The following is a 22,039-nucleotide window of genomic DNA, read 5'->3' as shown; positions in this document are numbered from 1 at the left end:
GGATAGGATAGGATAGAGGATAGGATAGGATAGAGGATAGGATAGGATAGGATAGAAGATAGGATAGGATAGAGGATAGGATAGGATAGGATAGAGGATAGGATAGGATAGGATAGAGGATAGGCTAGGATAGAGGATAGGATAGAGGATAGGATACGATAGGATAGAAGATAGGATAGGATAGAGGATAGGATAGGATAGAGGATAGGATAGGATAGAGGATAGGATAGGATAGAGAATAGGATAGGATAGAGGATAGGATAGGATAGAGGATAGGATAGGATAGAGGATTGGATAGGATAGAGGATAGAGGATAGGATAGGATACAGGAAATGATAGGATTGAGGATAGGATTGGATACAGGATAGGATAGGATAGGGGATTGGATATTACAGGATAGAGGATAGGCTAGGAAAGAGGATAGGATAGAGGATAGGATACGAAAGGATAGAAGATAGGATAGGATAGAGGATAGGATAGGATAGAGGATAGGATAGGATAGAGGATAGGATAGGATGGAGGATAGGATAGTATAGAGGATAGGATAAACGATAGGATAGGATAGAGGATAGGATAGGATAGAGGATAGGATTGAATAAAGGATAGGATAGGATAGAGGATAGGATAGGATAGAGGATAGGATGGGATAGAGGATACGATAGGATAGAGGATAGGATAGGGTATTTGATAGGATAGATGATAGGGTAGGATAGAAGATAGGATATAATAGAGGATAGGATAGGATAGAGGATAGGATAGGATAGAGGATAGGATAGGATAGAGGATAGGATAGGATAGAGGATAGGATAGGATAGAGGATAGGATAGGATAGAGGATAGGATAGGATAGAAGATAGGATAGGATAGAGGATAGGATAGGATAGAGAATAGGATAGGGGATTTGATAGGATAGAGGATAGGATAGGATAGTGGATAGGATAGGATAGAGGATAGGATAGGATAGAGGATAGGATAGGATAGAGGATAGGATAGGATAGAGGATAGGATAGGATAGAGGATAGGATAGGATAGAGAATAGGATAGGATAGAGGATAGGATAGGATAGAGGATAGGATAGGATAGAGGATAGGATAGGATAGAGGATAGGATAGGATAGAGGATAGGATAGGATAGAGGATAGGATAGGATAGAGGATAGGATAGGACAGAGGATAGGATAGGGGATTTGATAGGATAGAGGATATGATAGGATAGAAGATAGGATAGGATAGAGGATAGGATAGGATAGAGGATAGGATTGGATAGAGGATAGGATAGGATAGAGGATTGGATAGAGGATAGGATAGAGGATAGGATAGGATAGAGGATAGGATAGGATAGAGTATAGGATAGAGTATAGAATAGGATAGAGGATAGGATAGGATAGAGGATAGGATAGGATAGAGGATAGGATAGGATAGAGGATAGGATAGGATAGAGGATAGGATAGGATAGAGGATAGGATAGGATAGAGGATAGGATAGGATAGAGGATAGGATAGGATAGGATAGAAGATAGGATAGGATAGAGGATAGGATAGGATAGGATAGAGGATAGGATAGGATAGGATAGAAGATAGGCTAGGATAGAGGATAGGATAGAGGATAGGATACGATAGGATAGAAGATAGGATAGGATAGAGGATAGGATAGGATAGAGGATAGGATAGGATAGAGGATAGGATAGGATAGAGAATAGGATAGGATAGAGGATAGGATAGGATAGAGGATAGGATAGGATAGAGGATTGGATAGGATAGAGGATAGAGGATAGGATAGGATACAGGAAATGATAGGATTGAGGATAGGATTGGATACAGGATAGGATAGGATAGGGGATTGGATATTACAGGATAGAGGATAGGCTAGGAAAGAGGATAGGATAGAGGATAGGATACGAAAGGATAGAAGATAGGATAGGATAGAGGATAGGATAGGATAGAGGATAGGATAGGATAGAGGATAGGATAGGATGGAGGATAGGATAGTATAGAGGATAGGATAAACGATAGGATAGGATAGAGGATAGGATAGGATAGAGGATAGGATTGAATAAAGGATAGGATAGGATAGAGGATAGGATAGGATAGAGGATAGGATGGGATAGAGGATACGATAGGATAGAGGATAGGATAGGGTATTTGATAGGATAGATGATAGGGTAGGATAGAAGATAGGATATAATAGAGGATAGGATAGGATAGAGGATAGGATAGGATAGAGGATAGGATAGGATAGAGGATAGGATAGGATAGAGGATAGGATAGGATAGAGGATAGGATAGGATAGAGGATAGGATAGGATAGAAGATAGGATAGGATAGAGGATAGGATAGGATAGAGAATAGGATAGGGGATTTGATAGGATAGAGGATAGGATAGGATAGTGGATAGGATAGGATAGAGGATAGGATAGGATAGAGGATAGGATAGGATAGAGGATAGGATAGGATAGAGGATAGGATAGGATAGAGGATAGGATAGGATAGAGAATAGGATAGGATAGAGGATAGGATAGGATAGAGGATAGGATAGGATAGAGGATAGGATAGGATAGAGGATAGGATAGGATAGAGGATAGGATAGGATAGAGGATAGGATAGGATAGAGGATAGGATAGGACAGAGGATAGGATAGTGGATTTGATAGGATAGAGGATATGATAGGATAGAAGATAGGATAGGATAGAGGATAGGATAAGATAGAGGATAGGATTGGATAGAGGATAGGATAGGATAGAGGATTGGATAGAGGATAGGATAGAGGATAGGATAGGATAGAGGATAGGATAGGATAGAGGATAGGATAGTATAGAGGATAGGATAAACGATAGGATAGGATAGAGGATAGGATAGGATAGAGGATAGGATTGAATAAAGGATAGGATAGGATAGAAGATAGGATAGGATAGAGGATAGGATGGGATAGAGGATACGATAGGATAGAGGATAGGATAGGGTATTTGATAGGATAGATGATAGGGTAGGATAGAAGATAGGATATAATAGAGGATAGGATAGGATAGAGGATAGGATAGGATAGAGGATAGGATAGGATAGAGGATAGGATAGGATAGAGGATAGGATAGGATAGAGGATAGGATAGGATAGAAGATAGGATAGGATAGAGGATAGGATAGGATAGAGGATAGGATAGGATAGAGGATAGGATAGGATAGAGTATAGGATAGAGTATAGGATAGGATAGAGGATAGGATAGGATAGAGGATAGGATAGGATAGAGGATAGGATAGGATAGAGGATAGGATAGGATAGAGGATAGGATAGGATAGAGGATAGGATAGGATAGAGGATAGGATAGGATAGAAGATAGGATAGGATAGAGGATAGGATAGGATAGGATAGAGGATAGGATAGGATAGGATAGAGGATAGGCTAGGATAGAGGATAGGATAGAGGATAGGATACGATAGGATAGAAGATAGGATAGGATAGAGGATAGGATAGGATAGAGGATAGGATAGGATAGAGGATAGGATAGGATAGAGGATAGGATAGGATAGAGGATAGGATAGGATAGAGAATAGGATAGGATAGAGGATAGGATAGGATAGAGGATAGGATAGGATAGAGGATAGGATAGGATAGAGGATAGGATAGGATAGAGGATAGGATAGGATAGAGGATAGGATAGGATAGAGGATAGGATAGGATAGAGGATAGGATAGGATAGAGGATAGGATAGGATAGAGGATAGGATAGGATAGAGGATAGGATAGGATAGAGGATAGGATAGGATAGGATAGAGGATAGGCTAGGATAGAGGATAGGATAGAGGATAGGATAGAGGATAGGATACGATAGGATAGAGGATAGGATAGGATAGGATAGAGGATACGATAGTATAGAGGATAGGATAGGATAGAGGATAGGATAGGATAGGATAGAGGATAGGCTAGGATAGAGGATAGGATAGAGGATAGGCTAGGATAGAGGATAGGATAGAGGATAGGATAGAGGATAGGATAGGATAGAGGATAGGATAGGATAGGATAGAGGATAGGCTAGGATAGAGGATAGGATAGAGGATAGGCTAGGATAGAGGATAGGATAGAGGATAGGATAGAGGATAGGATACGATAGGATAGAGGATAGGATAGAATAGGATAGAGGATAGGATAGGATAGAGGATAGGATAGACGATAGGATAGGATAGAGGATTGGATAGGATAGAGGATAGGATAGGATAGGGGATTTGATAGGATAGAGGATAGAATAGGGGATTTGATAGGATAGATGATAAGGTAGGATAGAAGATAGGATAGGAAAGAGGATAGGATAGGATAGAGGATTGGATAGGATAGAGGATAGATGATAGGATAGGATATAGGATTGGATAGGATACAGGATATGATAGGATAGAGGATAGGATAGGGGATTTGATAGGATAGGATAGAAGATAGGATAGGATAGAGGATAGGATAGAATAGAGGATACTGTAGGATAGAGGATAGGATAGGATAGAGGATAGGATAGAGGATAGGATAGGATAGAGGATAGGATAGGATAGAGGATAGGATAGGATAGAGGATAGGATAGGATAGAGGATAGGATAGGATAGAAGATAGGATAGGATAGAGGATAGAGGATAGGATAGAGGATAGGATACGATAGGATAGAGGATAGGATAGGATAGGATAGAGGATAGGATAGTATAGAGGATAGGATAGGATAGAGGATAGGATAGGATAGGATAGAGGATAGGCTAGGATAGAGGATAGGATAGAGGATAGGCTAGGATAGAGGATAGGATAGAGGATAGGATAGAGGATAGGATAGGATAGAGGATAGGATAGGATAGGATAGAGGATAGGCTAGGATAGAGGATAGGATAGAGGATAGGCTAGGATAGAGGATAGGCTAGGATAGAGGATAGGATAGAGGATAGGATAGAGGATAGGATACGATAGGATAGAGGATAGGATAGAATAGGATAGAGGATAGGATAGGATAGAGGATAGGATAGACGATAGGATAGGATAGAGGATTGGATAGGATAGAGGATAGGATAGGATAGGGGATTTGATAGGATAGAGGATAGAATAGGGGATTTGATAGGATAGATGATAAGGTAGGATAGAAGATAGGATAGGAAAGAGGATAGGATAGGATAGAGGATTGGATAGGATAGAGGATAGATGATAGGATAGGATATAGGATTGGATAGGATACAGGATATGATAGGATAGAGGATAGGATAGGGGATTTGATAGGATAGGATAGAAGATAGGATAGGATAGAGGATAGGATAGAATAGAGGATACTGTAGGATAGAGGATAGGATAGGATAGAGGATAGGATAGAGGATAGGATAGGATAGAGGATAGGATAGGATAGAGGATAGGATAGGATAGAGGATAGGATAGGATAGAGGATAGGATAGGATAGAAGATAGGATAGGATAGAGGATAGAATAGGATAGAGGATGGGATAGGATAGAGGATAGGATAGACGATAGGATAGGATAGAGGATTGGATAGGATAGAGGATAGGATAGGATAGACGATAGGATAGGATTGAGGATTGGATAGGATAGAGGATAGGGTAGGATAGAGGATAGGATAGACGATAGGATAGGATAGAGGATAGGATAGGATAGAGCACAGGATAGGATAGAGGATTGGATAGGATACAGGAAAGGATAGGATAGAGGATAGGATAGGATAGAGGAAAGGATAGGATAGAGGATAGGATAGGATAAAGTATAGGATAAGATAGAGGATAGAATAGGATAGAGGATAGGATAGGATAGAGGATAGGATAGGATAGGATAGAGGTTAGGATAGGATAGAGGATAGGATAGGATACAGGAAAGGATAGGATTGAGGATGGGATTGGATACAGGATAGGATAGGATAGGGGATTGGATATTACAGGATAGAGGATAGGCTAGGAAAGAGGATAGGATAGAGGATAGGATACGATAGGATAGAAGATAGGATAGGATAGAGGATAGGATAGGATAGAGGATAGGATAGGATAGAGGATAGGATAGGATAGAGGATTGGATAGGATAGAGGATAGAGGATAGGATAGGATACAGGAAAGGATAGGATTGAGGGTATGATTGGATACAGGATAGGATAGGATAGGGGATTGGATATTACAGGATAGAGGATAGGTTAGGAAAGAGGATAGGATAGAGGATAGGATAGACGATAGGATAGGATAGAGGATAGGATAGGTCAGAGGATAGGATAGGATAGAGGATAGGATAGAGGATAGAATAGGATAGAGGATAGGATAGGATAGAGGATAGGATAGGATAGAGGATAGGATAGGACAGATGATAGGATAGGGGATTTGATAGGATAGATGATAGTATAGGATAGAGTATAGGATAGGATAGAGGATAGAATAGGATAGAGGATAGGATAGGATAGAGGATAGGAATGGATAGGATAGAGGATAGGCTAGGATAGAGGATAGGATAGAGGATAGGCTAGGATAGAGGATAGGATAGAGGATAGGCTAGGATAGAGGATAGGATACCATAGGATAGAGGATAGGATAGAATAGGATAGAGGATAGGATAGGATAGAGGATAGGATAGACGATAGGATAGGATAGAGGATTGGATAGGATAGAGGATAGGATAGGATAGAGGATAGGATAGACGATAGGATAGGATAGAGGATAGGATAGGATAGAGGACAGGATAGGATAGAGGATTGGATAGGATACAGTAAAGGATAGGATAGAGGATAGGATAGGATAGAGGATAGGGTAGGATAGAGGATAGGATAGGATAGAGGATTGGATAGAGGATACGATAGGATAGAGGATAGGATAGGATAGAGGATAGAATAGGATAGAGGATATGATAGGATAGAGGATAGGATAGGATAGAGGATAGGATAGGATAGAGGATAGGATAGGATAGAGGATAGGATAGGATAGAGGATAGGATAGGATAGAGGATAGGATAGGATAGAGGATAGGATAGGATAGAGGATAGGATAGGATAGAGGATAGGATAGGATAGAGGATAGGATAGGATAGAGGATAGGATAGGATAGGATAGAGGATAGGATAGGATAGGATAGAGGATAGGCTAGGATAGAGGATAGGATAGAGGATAGGATAGAGGATAGGATACGATAGGATAGAGGATAGGATGGGGGATTTGATAGGATAGATGATAGGGTAGGATAGAAGATAGGATAGGATAGAGGATAGGATAGGATAAAGGATAGGAGAGGATAGAGGATAGGTTGGGATAGAGGATAGGATAGGACAGAGGTTAGGATAGGAGATTTGATAGGATAGAGGATAGGATAGAGGATTGGATAGAGGATTGGATAGGGGATTTGATAGTATAGAGGATAGGATAGAGATTAGGATAGGATAGAGGATAGGATAGGACAGAGGATAGGATAGGGGATTTGATAGTGTAGAGGATAGGATAGAGGATAGGATAGAGGATAGGATTGGATAGAGGATAGGATAGAGAATAGGATAGGATAGAGGATAGGATAGGACAGAGGATAGGATAGGGGATTTGATAGTATAGAGGATAGGATAGAGGATAGGATAGAGGATAGGATAGAGGATAGGATAGGATAGAGGATAGGATAGGACAGAGGATAGGATAGGAGATTTGATAGTATAGAGGATAGGATAGAGGATTGGATAGAGGATAGGATAGGGGATTTGATAGTATAGAGGATAGGATAGAGATTAGGATAGGATAGAGGATAGGATAGGACAGAGGATAGGATAGGGGATTTGATAGTGTAGAGGATAGGGTAGAGGATAGGATAGGATAGAGGATAGGATAGGATAGAGGATAGGATAGGATAGAGGATAGGATAGGATAGAGGATAGGATAGGATAGAGGATAGGATAGGATAGAGGATAGGATAGGATAGAGGATAGGATAGGATAGAGGATAGGATAGGATAGAGGATAGGATAGGATAGAGGATAGGATAGGATAGAGGATAGGATAGGATAGAGGATAGGATAGGATAGAGGATAGGATAGGATAGAGGATAGGATAGGATAGAGGATAGGATAGGATAGAGGATAGGATAGGATAGAGGATAGGATAGGATAGAGGATAGGATAGGATAGAGGATAGGATAGGATAGAGGATAGGATAGAGGATAGGATAGGATAGAGGATAGGATAGGATAGGATAGAGGATAGGATAGGATAGGATAGAGGATAGGATAGAGGATAGGCTAGGATAGAGGATAGGATAAAGGATAGGATAGAGGATAGGATACGATAGGATAGAGGATAGGATAGAATAGGATAGAGGATAGGATAGGATAGGATAGAGAATAGGATAAGGGATTTGATAGGATAGAGGATAGGATAGGATAGAGGATAGCATAGGATAGAGGATAGGATAGGATAGAGGATAGGATAGAATAGAGGATAGGATAGGATAGAGGATAGGATAGGATAGAGGATAGGATAGGATAGAGGATAGGATAGGATAGAGGATAGGATAGGATAGAGGATAGGATAGGATAGAGGATGGGATAGGATAGAGGATAGGATAGGACGGAGGATAGGATAGGGGATTTGATAGGATAGAGGATAGGATAGGATAGAAGATAGGATAGGATAGAGGATAGGATAGGATAGAGGATAGGATTGGATAGAGGATAGGATAGGATAGAGGATTGGATAGAGGATAGGATACAGGATAGGATAGGATAGAGGATAGGATAGGATAGAGGATAGGATAGGATAGAGGATAGGATAGTATAGATGATAGGATAGGATAGAGAATAGGATAGGATAGAGGATAGGATAGGATAGAGGATAGGATAGGATAGAGGATAGGATAGGATAGAGGATTGGATAGGATAGAGGATAGGATAGGATAGAGGATAGTATAGGATATAGGATAGGATAGGATTGAGGATAGGATAGGATAGAGGATAGGATAGGATAGAGGATAGGATAGGATAGAGGATAGGATAGGGTAGAGGATAGGATAGGATAGAGGATAGGATAGGATAGAGGATAGGATAGTATAGAGGATAGGATAGGATAGAGGATAGGATAGGACAGTGGATAGGATAGGGGATTTGATAGGATAGAGGATAGGATAGGATAGAGGATAGGATAGGATAGAGGATAGGATAGTATAGAGGATAGGATAAACGATAGGATAGGATAGAGGATAGGATAGGATAGAGGATAGGATAGGATAGAGGATTGGATAGAGGATAGGATAGAGGATAGGATAGGATAGAGGATAGGATAGGATAGAGGATAGGATAGGATAGAGGATAGGATAGGATAGAGGATAGGATAGGATAGAGGATAGGATAGGATAGAGGATAGGATAGGATAGAGGATAGGATAGGATAGAGGATAGGATAGGATAGAGGATAGGATAGGATAGAGGATAGGATAGGATAGAGGATAGGATAGGATAGAGGATAGAGGATAGTATAGGATACAGGAAAGGATAGGATTGAGGATAGGATTGGATACAGGATAGGATAGGATAGGGGATTGGATAGGATAGGATAGAGGATAGGATAGAGGATAGGATAGGATAGAGGATTGGATAGAGGATAGGATAGAGGATAGGATAGGATAGAGGATAGGAGAGGATAGAGGATAGGTTAGGATAGAGGATAGGATAGGACAGGGGATAGGATAGGAGATTTGATAGTATAGAGGATAGGATAGAGGATTGGATAGAGGATAGGATAGGGGATTTGATAGTATAGAGGATAGGATAGAGATTAGGATAGGATAGAGGATAGGATAGGACAGAGGATAGGATAGGGGATTTGATAGTGTAGAGGATAGGATAGAGGATAGGATAGAGGATAGGATAGAGGATAGGATAGAGGATAGGATAGGATAGAGGATAGGATAGAGAATAGGATAGGATAGAGGATAGGATAGGGGATTTGATATTATAGAGGATAGGATAGAGGATAGGATAGAGGATAGGATAGGATAGAGGATAGGATAGGATAGGATATAGGATAGGCTAGGATAGAGGATAGGATAGAGGATAGGATAGAGGATAGGATACGATAGGATAGAGGATAGGATAGAATAGGATAGAGGATAGGATAGGATAGAGGATAGGATAGACGATAGGATAGGATAGAGGATTGGATAGGATAGAGGATAGGATAGGATAGAGGATAGGAGAGGATAGAGGATAGGTTAGGATAGAGGATAGGATAGGACAGGGGATAGGATAGGAGATTTGATAGTATAGAGGATAGGATAGAGGATTGGATAGAGGATAGGATAGGGGATTTGATAGTATAGAGGATAGGATAGAGATTAGGATAGGATAGAGGATAGGATAGGACAGAGGATAGGATAGGGGATTTGATAGTGTAGAGGATAGGATAGAGGATAGGATAGAGGATAGGATAGAGGATAGGATAGGATATAGGATAGGATAGAGAATAGGATAGGATAGAGGATAGGATAGGACAGAGGATAGGATAGGGGATTTGATATTATAGAGGATAGGATAGAGGATAGGATAGAGGATAGGATAGAGGATAGGATAGGATAGAGGATAGGATAGGATAGGATATAGGATAGGCTAGGATAGAGGATAGGATAGAGGATAGGATAGAGGATAGGATACGATAGGATAGAGGATAGGATAGGATTGAGGATAGGATAGAACAGAGGATAGGATAGGGGATTTGATAGTATAGAGGATAGGATAGAGGATAGGATAGAGGATAGGATAGGATAGAGGATAGGATAGGATTGAGGATAGGATAGGACAGAGGATAGGATAGAGGATAGAATAGGATAGAGGATAGGATAGGATAGAGGATAGGATAGGATAGAGGATAGGATAGGACAGATGATAGGATAGGGGATTTGATAGGATAGATGATATTATAGGATAGAGTATAGGATAGGATAGAGGATAGGATAGGATAGACGATTGGATAGGATACAGGAAAGGATAGGATAGAGGATAGGATAGGATAGAGGATAGGATAGGATAGAGGATAGGATAGGATAGAGTATAGGATAGGATAGAGGATAGAATAGGATAGAGGATAGGATAGGATAGAGGATAGGATAGGATAGAGGATAGGCTAGGATAGAGGATAGGATAGAGGATAGGATACGATAGGATAGAGGATAGGATAGGATAGAGTATAGGATAGGATAGAGGATAGGATAGGATAGAAGATAGGGTAGGATAGAGGATAGGATAGTATAGAGGGTAGGATAGGATAGAGGATAGGATAGGATAGGATAGAGGATAGGCTAGGATAGAGGATAGGCTAGGATGGAGGATAGGATAGAGGATAGGATACGATAGGATAGAGGATAGGATAGAGGATAGGATACGATAGGATAGAGGATAGGATAGGATAGAAGATAGGATTGGATAGAGGATAGTATAGGATAGAGGATAGGATAGGATAGAGGATAGGATAGGATAGAGGATAGGATAGGACAGAGGATAGGATAGGGGATTTGATAGTATAGAGGATAGGATAGAGGAGAGGATAGAGGATAGGATAGAGGATAGGATAAAGGATAGGATAGAGGATAGGATAGAGGATAGGATACGATAGGATACGATAGGATAGAGGATAGGATAGGATAGAGGATAGGATAGGATAGAGGATAGGATAGGATAGAAGATAGGATAGGATAGAGGGTAGGATAGGATAGGATAGAGGATAGGATAGGATAGGATAGAGGATAGGCTAGGATAGAGGATAGGATAGAGGATAGGATACGATAGGATAGAAGATAGGATAGGATAGAGGTTAGGATAGGATAGAGGATAGGATAGGATAGAGGATAGGATAGGATAGAGGATTGGATAGGATAGAGGATAGAGGATAGGATAGGATACAGGAAAGGATAGGATTGAGGATAGGATTGGATACAGGATAGGATAGGATAGGGGATTGGATATTACAGGATAGAGGATAGGCCAGGAAAGAGGATAGGATAGAGGATAGGATAGACGATAGGATAGGACAGAGGATAGGATAGGTCAGAGGATAGGATAGGATAGAGGATAGGATAGAGGATAGAATAGGATAGAGGATAGGATAGGATAGAGGATAGGATAGGATAGAGGATAGGATAGGACAGATGATAGGATACGGGATTTGATAGGATAGATGATAGTATAGGATAGAGTATAGGATAGGATAGAGGATAGAATAGGATAGAGGATAGGATAGGATACAGGATAGGAATGGATAGGATAGAGGATAGGATACGATAGGATAGAGGATAGGATAGGATAGAGGATAGGATAGGATAGAAGATAGGATAGGATAGAGGATAGGATAGGATAGGATAGAGGATAGGATAGGATAGAGGATTGGATAGGATAGAGGTAAGGATAGGATTGAGGATACATGATAGGATAGGATAGAGGATTGGATAGGATACAGGATAGGATAGGATAGAGAATAGGATAGGGGATTTGATAGGATAGAGGATAGGATAGGATAGAGGATAGGATAGGATACAGGATATGATAGGATAGAGGATAGGATAGGATAGAGGATAGGATAGAATAGAGGATAGGATAGGATAGAGGATAGGATAGGATAGAGGATAGGATAGGATAGAGGATAGGATAGGATAGAGGATAGGATAGGACAGAGGATAGGATAGGGTATTTGATAGGGTAGAGGATAGGATAGGATAGAAGATAGGATAGGATAGAGGATAGGATAGGATAGAGGATAGGATTGGATAGAGGATAGGATAGGATAGAGGATTGGATAGAGGATAGGATAGAGGATAGGATAGGATAGAGGATAGGATAGTATAGAGGATAGGATAAACGATAGGATAGGATAGAGGATAGGATAGGATAGAGGATAGGATTGAATAAAGGATAGGATAGGATAGAGGATAGGATAGGATAGAGGATAGGATGGGATAGAGGATACGATAGGATAGAGGATAGGATAGGGGATTTGATAGGATAGGATAGAAGATAGGATAGGATAGAGGATAGGATAGAGGATAGGCTAGGATAGAGGATAGGATAGAGGATAGGATAGACAATAGGATAGAGGATAGGATACGATAGGATAGAGGATAGGATAGAATAGGATAGAGGATAGGATAGACGATAGGATAGGATAGAGGATTGGATAGGATAGAGGATAGGATAGGATAGAGGATAGGATAGACGATAGGATAGGATAGAGGATAGGATAGGATAGAGGATAGGATAGGATAGGGGATTTGATAGGATAGAGGATAGAATAGGGGATTTGATAGGATAGATGATAAGGTAGGATAGAAGATAGGATAGGAAAGAGGATAGGACAGGATAGAGGATTGGATAGGATAGAGGATAGAGGATAGGATAGGATAGAGGATAGAATAGGATAGAGGATAGGATAGGATAGAGGATAGGATAGGATAGAGGATAGGATAGGATACAGGATCGGATAGGATAGAGGATAGGATAGGATAGAGGATAGGATAGGATAGAGTATAGGATAGGATAGAGGATAGAATAGGATAGAGGATATGATAGGATAGAGGATAGGATAGGATAGAGTATAGGATAGGATAGAGGATAGGATAGGATAGAAGATAGGGTAGGATAGAGGATAGGATAGTATAGAGGGTAGGATAGGATAGAGGATAGGATAGGATAGAGGACAGGATAGGATAGAGGATTGGATAGGATACACGAAAGGATAGGATAGAGGATAGGATAGGATAGAGGATAGGGTAGGATAGAGGATAGGATAGGATAGAGGATTGGATAGAGGATACGATAGGATAGAGGATAGGATAGGATAGAGGATAGAATAGGATAGAGGATAGGATAGGATAGAGGATAGGATGGGATAGAGGATAGGATAGGATGGAGGATAGGATAGGATAGAGGATAGGATAGGATAGAAGATAGGATAGGATACAGGATCGGATAGGATAGAGGATAGGATAGGATAGAGGATAGGATAGGATAGAGTATAGGATAGGATAGAGGATAGAATAGGATAGAGGATATGATAGGATAGAGGATAGGATAGGATAGAGGATAGGATAGGATAGAGGATAGGATAGGATAGAGGATAGGATAGGATAGAGGATAGGATAGGATAGAGGATAGGATAGGATAGGATAGATGATAGGATAGGATAGAGGATAGGATAGGATAGAAGATAGGATAGGATAGAGTATAGGATAGGATAGAGGATAGAATAGGATAGAGGATAGGATAGGATAGAGGATAGGAATGGATAGGATAGAGGATAGGATAGAGGATAGGATACGATAGGATAGAGGATAGGATACGATAGGATAGAAGATAGGATAGGATAGAGGATAGGATAGGATAGAGGATAGGATAGGATAGAGGATAGGATAGGATAGAGGATAGGATAGGATAGAGGATAGGACTGGATAGAGGATAGGATAGGATAGAGGATTGGATAGAGGATAGGATAGAGGATAGGATAGGATAGAGGATAGGATAGTATAGAGGATAGGATAAACGATAGGATAGGATAGAGGATAGGATAGGATAGAGGATAGGATTGAATAAAGGATAGGATAGGATAGAGGATAGGATAGGATAGAGGATAGGATGGGATAGAGGATAGGATATTATAGAGGATAGGATAGGATAGAGGATAGGATAGGATAGAAGATAGGATAGGATACAGGATCGGATAGGATAGAGGATAGGATAGGATAGAGGATAGGATAGGATAGAGTATAGGATAGGATAGAGGATAGAATAGGATAGAGGATATGATAGGATAGAGGATAGGATAGGATAGAGTATAGGATAGGATAGAGGATAGGATAGGATAGAAGATAGGGTAGGATAGAGGATAGGATAGTATAGAGGGTAGGATAGGATAGAGGATAGGATAGGATAGGATAGAGGATAGGCTAGGATAGAGGATAGGCTAGGATGGAGGATAGGATAGAGGATAGGATACGATAGGATAGAGGATAGGATAGAGGATAGGATACGATAGGATAGAGGATAGGATAGGATAGAAGATAGGATTGGATAGAGGATAGTATAGGATAGAGGATAGGATAGGATAGAGGATAGGATAGGATAGAGGATAGGATAGGACAGAGGATAGGATAGGGGTTTTGATAGTATAGAGGATAGGATAGAGGAGAGGATAGAGGATAGGATAGAGGATAGGATAAAGGATAGGATAGAGGATAGGATAGAGGATAGGATACGATAGGATACGATAGGATAGAGGATAGGATAGGATAGAGGATAGGATAGGATAGAGGATAGGATAGGATAGAAGATAGGATAGGATAGAGGGTAGGATAGGATAGGATAGAGGATAGGATAGGATAGGATAGAGGATAGGCTAGGATAGAGGATAGGATAGAGGATAGGATACGATAGGATAGAAGATAGGATAGGATAGAGGTTAGGATAGGATAGAGGATAGGATAGGATAGAGGATAGGATAGGATAGAGGATTGGATAGGATAGAGGATAGAGGATAGGATAGGATACAGGAAAGGATAGGATTGAGGATAGGATTGGATACAGGATAGGATAGGATAGGGGATTGGATATTACAGGATAGAGGATAGGCTAGGAAAGAGGATAGGATAGAGGATAGGATAGACGATAGGATAGGACAGAGGATAGGATAGGTCAGAGGATAGGATAGGATAGAGGATAGGATAGAGGATAGAATAGGATAGAGGATAGGATAGGATAGAGGATAGGATAGGATAGAGGATAGGATAGGATAGAGGATAGGATAGGACAGATGATAGGATACGGGATTTGATAGGATAGATGATAGTATAGGATAGAGTATAGGATAGGATAGAGGATAGAATAGGATAGAGGATAGGATAGGATACAGGATAGGAATGGATAGGATAGAGGATAGGATAGAGGATAGGATACGATAGGATAGAGGATAGGATAGGATAGAGGATAGGATAGGATAGAAGATAGGATAGGATAGAGGATAGGATAGGATAGAGGATAGGATAGGATAGAGGATTGGATAGGATAGAGGTAAGGATAGGATTGAGGATACATGATAGGATAGGATAGAGGATAGGATAGGATAGAGGATAGGATAGGATACAGGATATGATAGGATAGAGGATAGGATAGGATAGAGGATAGGATAGAATAGAGGATAGGATAGGATAGAGGATAGGATAGGATAGAGGATAGGATAGGATAGAGGATAGGATAGGATAGAGGATAGGATAGGACAGAGGATAGGATAGGGGATTTGATAGGATAGAGGATAGGATAGGATAGAAGATAGGATAGGATAGAGGATAGGATAGGATAGAGGATAGGATTGGATAGAGGATAGGATAGGATAGAGGATTGGATAGAGGATAGGATAGAGGATAGGATAGGATAGAGGATAGGATAGTATAGAGGATAGGATAAACGATAGGATAGGATAGAGGATAGGATAGGATAGAGGATAGGATTGAATAAAGGATAGGATAGGATAGAGGATAGGATAGGATAGAGGATAGGATGGGATAGAGGATACGATAGGATAGAGGATAGGATAGGGGATTTGATAGGATAGATGATAGGGTAGGATAGAAGATAGGATATAATAGAGGATAGGATAGGATAGAGGATAGGATAGGATAGAGGATAGGATAGGATAGAGGATAGGATAGGATAGAGGATAGGATAGGATAGAGGATAGGATAGGATAGAGGATAGGATAGGATAGAGGATAGGATAGGATAGAAGATAGGATAGGATAGAGGATAGGATAGGATAGAGGATAGGATAGGAAAGAGGATAGGATAGGATAGAGGATTGGATAGGATAGAGGATAGATGATAGGATAGGATAGAGGATTGGATAGGATACAGGATATGATAGGATAGAGGATAGGATAGGGGATTTGATAGGATAGGATAGAAGATAGGATAGGATAGAGGATAGGATAGGATAGAGGATAGGATAGGATAGAGGATAGGATAGGATAGAGAATAGGATAGGATAGAGGATAGGATAGGATAGAGGATAGGATAGGATAGAGGATAGGATAGGATAGAGGATAGGATAGGATAGAGGATAGGATAGGATAGAGGATAGGATAGGATAGAGGATAGGATAGGACAGAGGATAGGATAGGGGATTTGATAGGATAGAGGATATGATAGGATAGAAGATAGGATAGGATAGAGGATAGGATAGGATAGAGGATAGGATTGGATAGAGGATAGGATAGGATAGAGGATTGGATAGAGGATAGGATAGAGGATAGGATAGGATAGAGGATAGGATAGGATAGAGGATAGGATAGTATAGAGGATAGGATAAACGATAGGATAGGATAGAGGATAGGATAGGATAGAGGATAGGATTGAATAAAGGATAGGATAGGATAGAGGATAGGATAGGATAGAGGATAGGATGGGATAGAGGATACGATAGGATAGAGGATAGGATAGGATAGAGGATAGGATAGGATAGAGGATAGGATAGGATAGAGGATAGGATAGGATAGAGGATAGGATAGGATAGAGAATAGGATAGGATAGAGGATAGGATAGGATAGAGGATAGGATAGGATAGAGGATAGGATAGGATAGTGGATAGGATAGGATAGAGGATAGGATAGGATAGAGGATAGGATAGGATAGAGGATAGGATAGGATAGAGGATAGGATAGGACAGAGGATAGGATAGGGGATTTGATAGGATAGAGGATATGATAGGATAGAAGATAGGATAGGATAGAGGATAGGATAGGATAGGGGATAGGATTGGATAGAGGATAGGATAGGATAGAGGATTGGATAGAGGATAGGATAGAGGATAGGATAGGATAGAGGATAGGATAGGATAGAGGATAGGATAGGATAGGATAGAGGATAGGCTAGGATAGAGGATAGGATAGAGGATAGGCTAGGATAGAGGATAGGATAGAGGATACGATAGAGGATAGGATAGAATAGAGGATAGGATAGGATAGGATAGAGGATAGGCTAGGATAGAGGATAGGATAGAGGATAGGCTAGGATAGAGGATAGGATAGAGGATAGGATAGAGGATAGGATACGATAGGATAGAGGATAGGATAGAATAGGATAGAGGATAGGATAGGATAGAGGATAGGATAGACGATAGGATAGGATAGAGGATTGGATAGGATAGAGGATAGGATAGGATAGAGGATAGGATAGACGATAGGATAGGATAGAGGATAGGATAGGATAGAGGACAGGATAGGATAGAGGATTGGATAGGATACAGTAAAGGATAGGATAGAGGATAGGATAGGATAGAGGATAGGGTACGATAGAGGATAGGATAGGATAGAGGATAGGATAGAAGATAGGATAGGATAGAGGATAGGATAGGATAGAGGATAGGATAGGAAAGAGGATAGGATAGGATAGAGGATTGGATAGGATAGAGGATAGATGATAGGATAGGATAGAGGATTGGATAGGATACAGGATATGATAGGATAGAGGATAGGATAGGGGATTTGATAGGATAGGATAGAAGATAGGATAGGATAGAGGATAGGATAGGATAGAGGATAGGATAGGATAGAGGATAGGATAGGATAGAGAATAGGATAGGATAGAGGATAGGATAGGATAGAGGATAGGATAGGATAGAGGATAGGATAGGATAGAGGATAGGATAGGATAGAGGATAGGATAGGATAGAGGATAGGATAGGATAGAGGATAGGATAGGACAGAGGATAGGATAGGGGATTTGATAGGATAGAGGATATGATAGGATAGAAGATAGGATAGGATAGAGGATAGGATAGGACAGAGGATAGGATAGGGGATTTGATAGGATAGAGGATATGATAGGATAGAAGATAGGATAGGATAGAGGATAGGATAGGATAGGGGATAGGATTGGATAGAGGATAGGATAGGATAGAGGATTGGATAGAGGATAGGATAGAGGATAGGATAGGATAGAGGATAGGATAGGATAGAGGATAGGATAGGATAGAGGATAGGATAGGATAGGATAGAGGATAGGCTAGGATAGAGGATAGGATAGAGGATAGGCTAGGATAGAGGATAGGATAGAGGATACGATAGAGGATAGGATAGAATAGAGGATAGGATAGGATAGGATAGAGGATAGGCTAGGATAGAGGATAGGATAGAGGATAGGCTAGGATAGAGGATAGGATAGAGGATAGGATAGAGGATAGGATACGATAGGATAGAGGATAGGATAGAATAGGATAGAGGATAGGATAGGATAGAGGATAGGATAGACGATAGGATAGGATAGAGGATTGGATAGGATAGAGGATAGGATAGGATAGAGGATAGGATAGACGATAGGATAGGATAGAGGATAGGATAGGATAGAGGACAGGATAGGATAGAGGATTGGATAGGATACAGTAAAGGATAGGATAGAGGATAGGATAGGATAGAGGATAGGGTAGGATAGAGGATAGGATAGGATAGAGGATTGGATAGAGGATACGATAGGATAGAGGATAGGATAGGATAGAGGATAGAATAGGATAGAGGATAGGATAGGATAGAGGATAGGATAGGATAGAGGATAGGATAGGATAGAGGATAGGATAGGATAGAGGATAGGATAGGATAGAGGATAGGATAGGATAGAGGATAGGATAGGATAGAGGATAGGATAGGATAGAGGATAGGATAGGATAGAGGATAGGATAGGATAGGATAGAGGATAGGCTAGGATAGAGGATAGGATAGAGGATAGGATAGAGGATAGGATACGATAGGATAGAGGATAGGATAGGATAGGATAGAGGATAGGATAGTATAGAGGATAGGATAGGATAGAGGATAGGCTAGGATAGAGGATAGGATAGAGGATAGGCTAGGATAGAGGATAGGATAGAGGATAGGATAGAGGATAGGATAGGATAGAGGATAGGATAGGATAGGATAGAGGATAGGCTAGGATAGAGGATAGGATAGAGGATAGGCTAGGATAGAGGATAGGATAGAGGATAGGATAGAGGATAGGATAGAGGATAGGATACGATAGGATAGAGGATAGGATAGAATAGGATAGAGGATAGGATAGGATAGAGGATAGGATAGACGATAGGTTAGGATAGAGGATTGGATAGGATAGAGGATAGGATAGGATAGGGGATTTGATAGGATAGAGGATAGAATAGGGGATTTGATAGGATAGATGATAAGGTAGGATAGAAGATAGGATAGGAAAGAGGATAGGATAGGATAGAGGATTGGATAGGATAGAGGATAGATGATAGGATAGGATATAGGATTGGATAGGATACAGGATATGATAGGATAGAGGATAGGATAGGGGATTTGATAGGATAGGATAGAAGATAGGATAGGATAGAGGATAGGATAGAATAGAGGATACTGTAGGATAGAGGATAGGATAGGATAGAGGATAGGATAGAGGATAGGATAGGATAGAGGATAGGATAGGATAGAGGATAGGATAGGATAGAGGATAGGATAGGATAGAGGATAGGATAGGATAGAAGATAGGATAGGATAGAGGATAGAATAGGATAGAGGATGGGATAGGATAGAGGATAGGATAGACGATAGGATAGGATAGAGGATTGGATAGGATAGAGGATAGGATAGGATAGACGATAGGATAGGATAGAGGATTGGATAGGATAGAGGATAGGGTAGGATAGAGGATAGGATAGACGATAGGATAGGATAGAGGATAGGATAGGATAGAGCACAGGATAGGATAGAGGATTGGATAGGATACAGGAAAGGATAGGATAGAGGATAGGATAGGATAGAGGAAAGGATAGGATAGAGGATAGGATAGGATAAAGTATAGGATAAGATAGAGGATAGAATAGGATAGAGGATAGGATAGGATAGAGGATAGGATAGGATAGGATAGAGGATAGGCTAGGATAGAAGATAGGATAGAGGATAGGATACGATAGGATAGAAGATAGGATAGGATAGAGGTTAGGATAGGATAGAGGATAGGATAGGATACAGGAAAGGATAGGATTGAGGATGGGATTGGATACAGGATAGGATAGGATAGGGGATTGGATATTACAGGATAGAGGATAGGCTAGGAAAGAGGATAGGATAGAGGATAGGATACGATAGGATAGAAGATAGGATAGGATAGAGGATAGGATAGGATAGAGGATAGGATAGGATAGAGGATAGGATAGGATAGAGGATTGGATAGGATAGAGGATAGAGGATAGGATAGGATACAGGAAAGGATAGGATTGAGGGTAGGATTGGATACAGGATAGGATAGGATAGGGGATTGGATATTACAGGATAGAGGATAGGTTAGGAAAGAGGATAGGATAGAGGATAGGATAGACGATAGGATAGGATAGAGGATAGGATAGGTCAGAGGATAGGATAGGATAGAGGATAGGATAGAGGATAGAATAGGATAGAGGATAGGATAGGATAGAGGATAGGATAGGATAGAGGATAGGATAGGACAGATGATAGGATAGGGGATTTGATAGGATAGATGATAGTATAGGATAGAGTATAGGATAGGATAGAGGATAGAATAGGATAGAGGATAGGATAGGATAGAGGATAGGAATGGATAGGATAGAGGATAGGCTAGGATAGAGGATAGGATTGAGGATAGGCTAGGATAGAGGATAGGATAGAGGATAGGATAGAGGATAGGATAGAGGATAGGATAGAGGATAGGATAGGATAGAGGATAGGATAGAGGATAGGCTAGGATAGAGGATAGGATAGAGGATAGGCTAGGATAGAGGATAGGATACCATAGGATAGAGGATAGGATAGAATAGGATATAGGATAGGATAGGATAGAGGATAGGATAGACGATAGGATAGGATAGAGGATAGGATAGGATAGAGGACAGGATAGGATAGAGGATTGGATAGGATACACGAAAGGATAGGATAGAGGATAGGATAGGATAGAGGATAGGGTAGGATAGAGGATTGGATAGGATAGAGGATAGGATAGGATAGACGATAGGATAGGATAGAGGATTGGATAGGATAGAGGATAGGGTAGGATAGAGGATAGGATAGACGATAGGATAGGATAGAGG

The sequence above is a fragment of the Halictus rubicundus genome, unplaced genomic scaffold (assembly GCF_050948215.1).
Source record: "Halictus rubicundus isolate RS-2024b unplaced genomic scaffold, iyHalRubi1_principal scaffold0270, whole genome shotgun sequence".
NCBI classification, from domain to species: domain Eukaryota; kingdom Metazoa; phylum Arthropoda; class Insecta; order Hymenoptera; family Halictidae; genus Halictus; species Halictus rubicundus.
The sequence above is the reverse complement of the archived record's forward strand: the minus strand, read 5'-3'. Positions refer to the sequence as shown.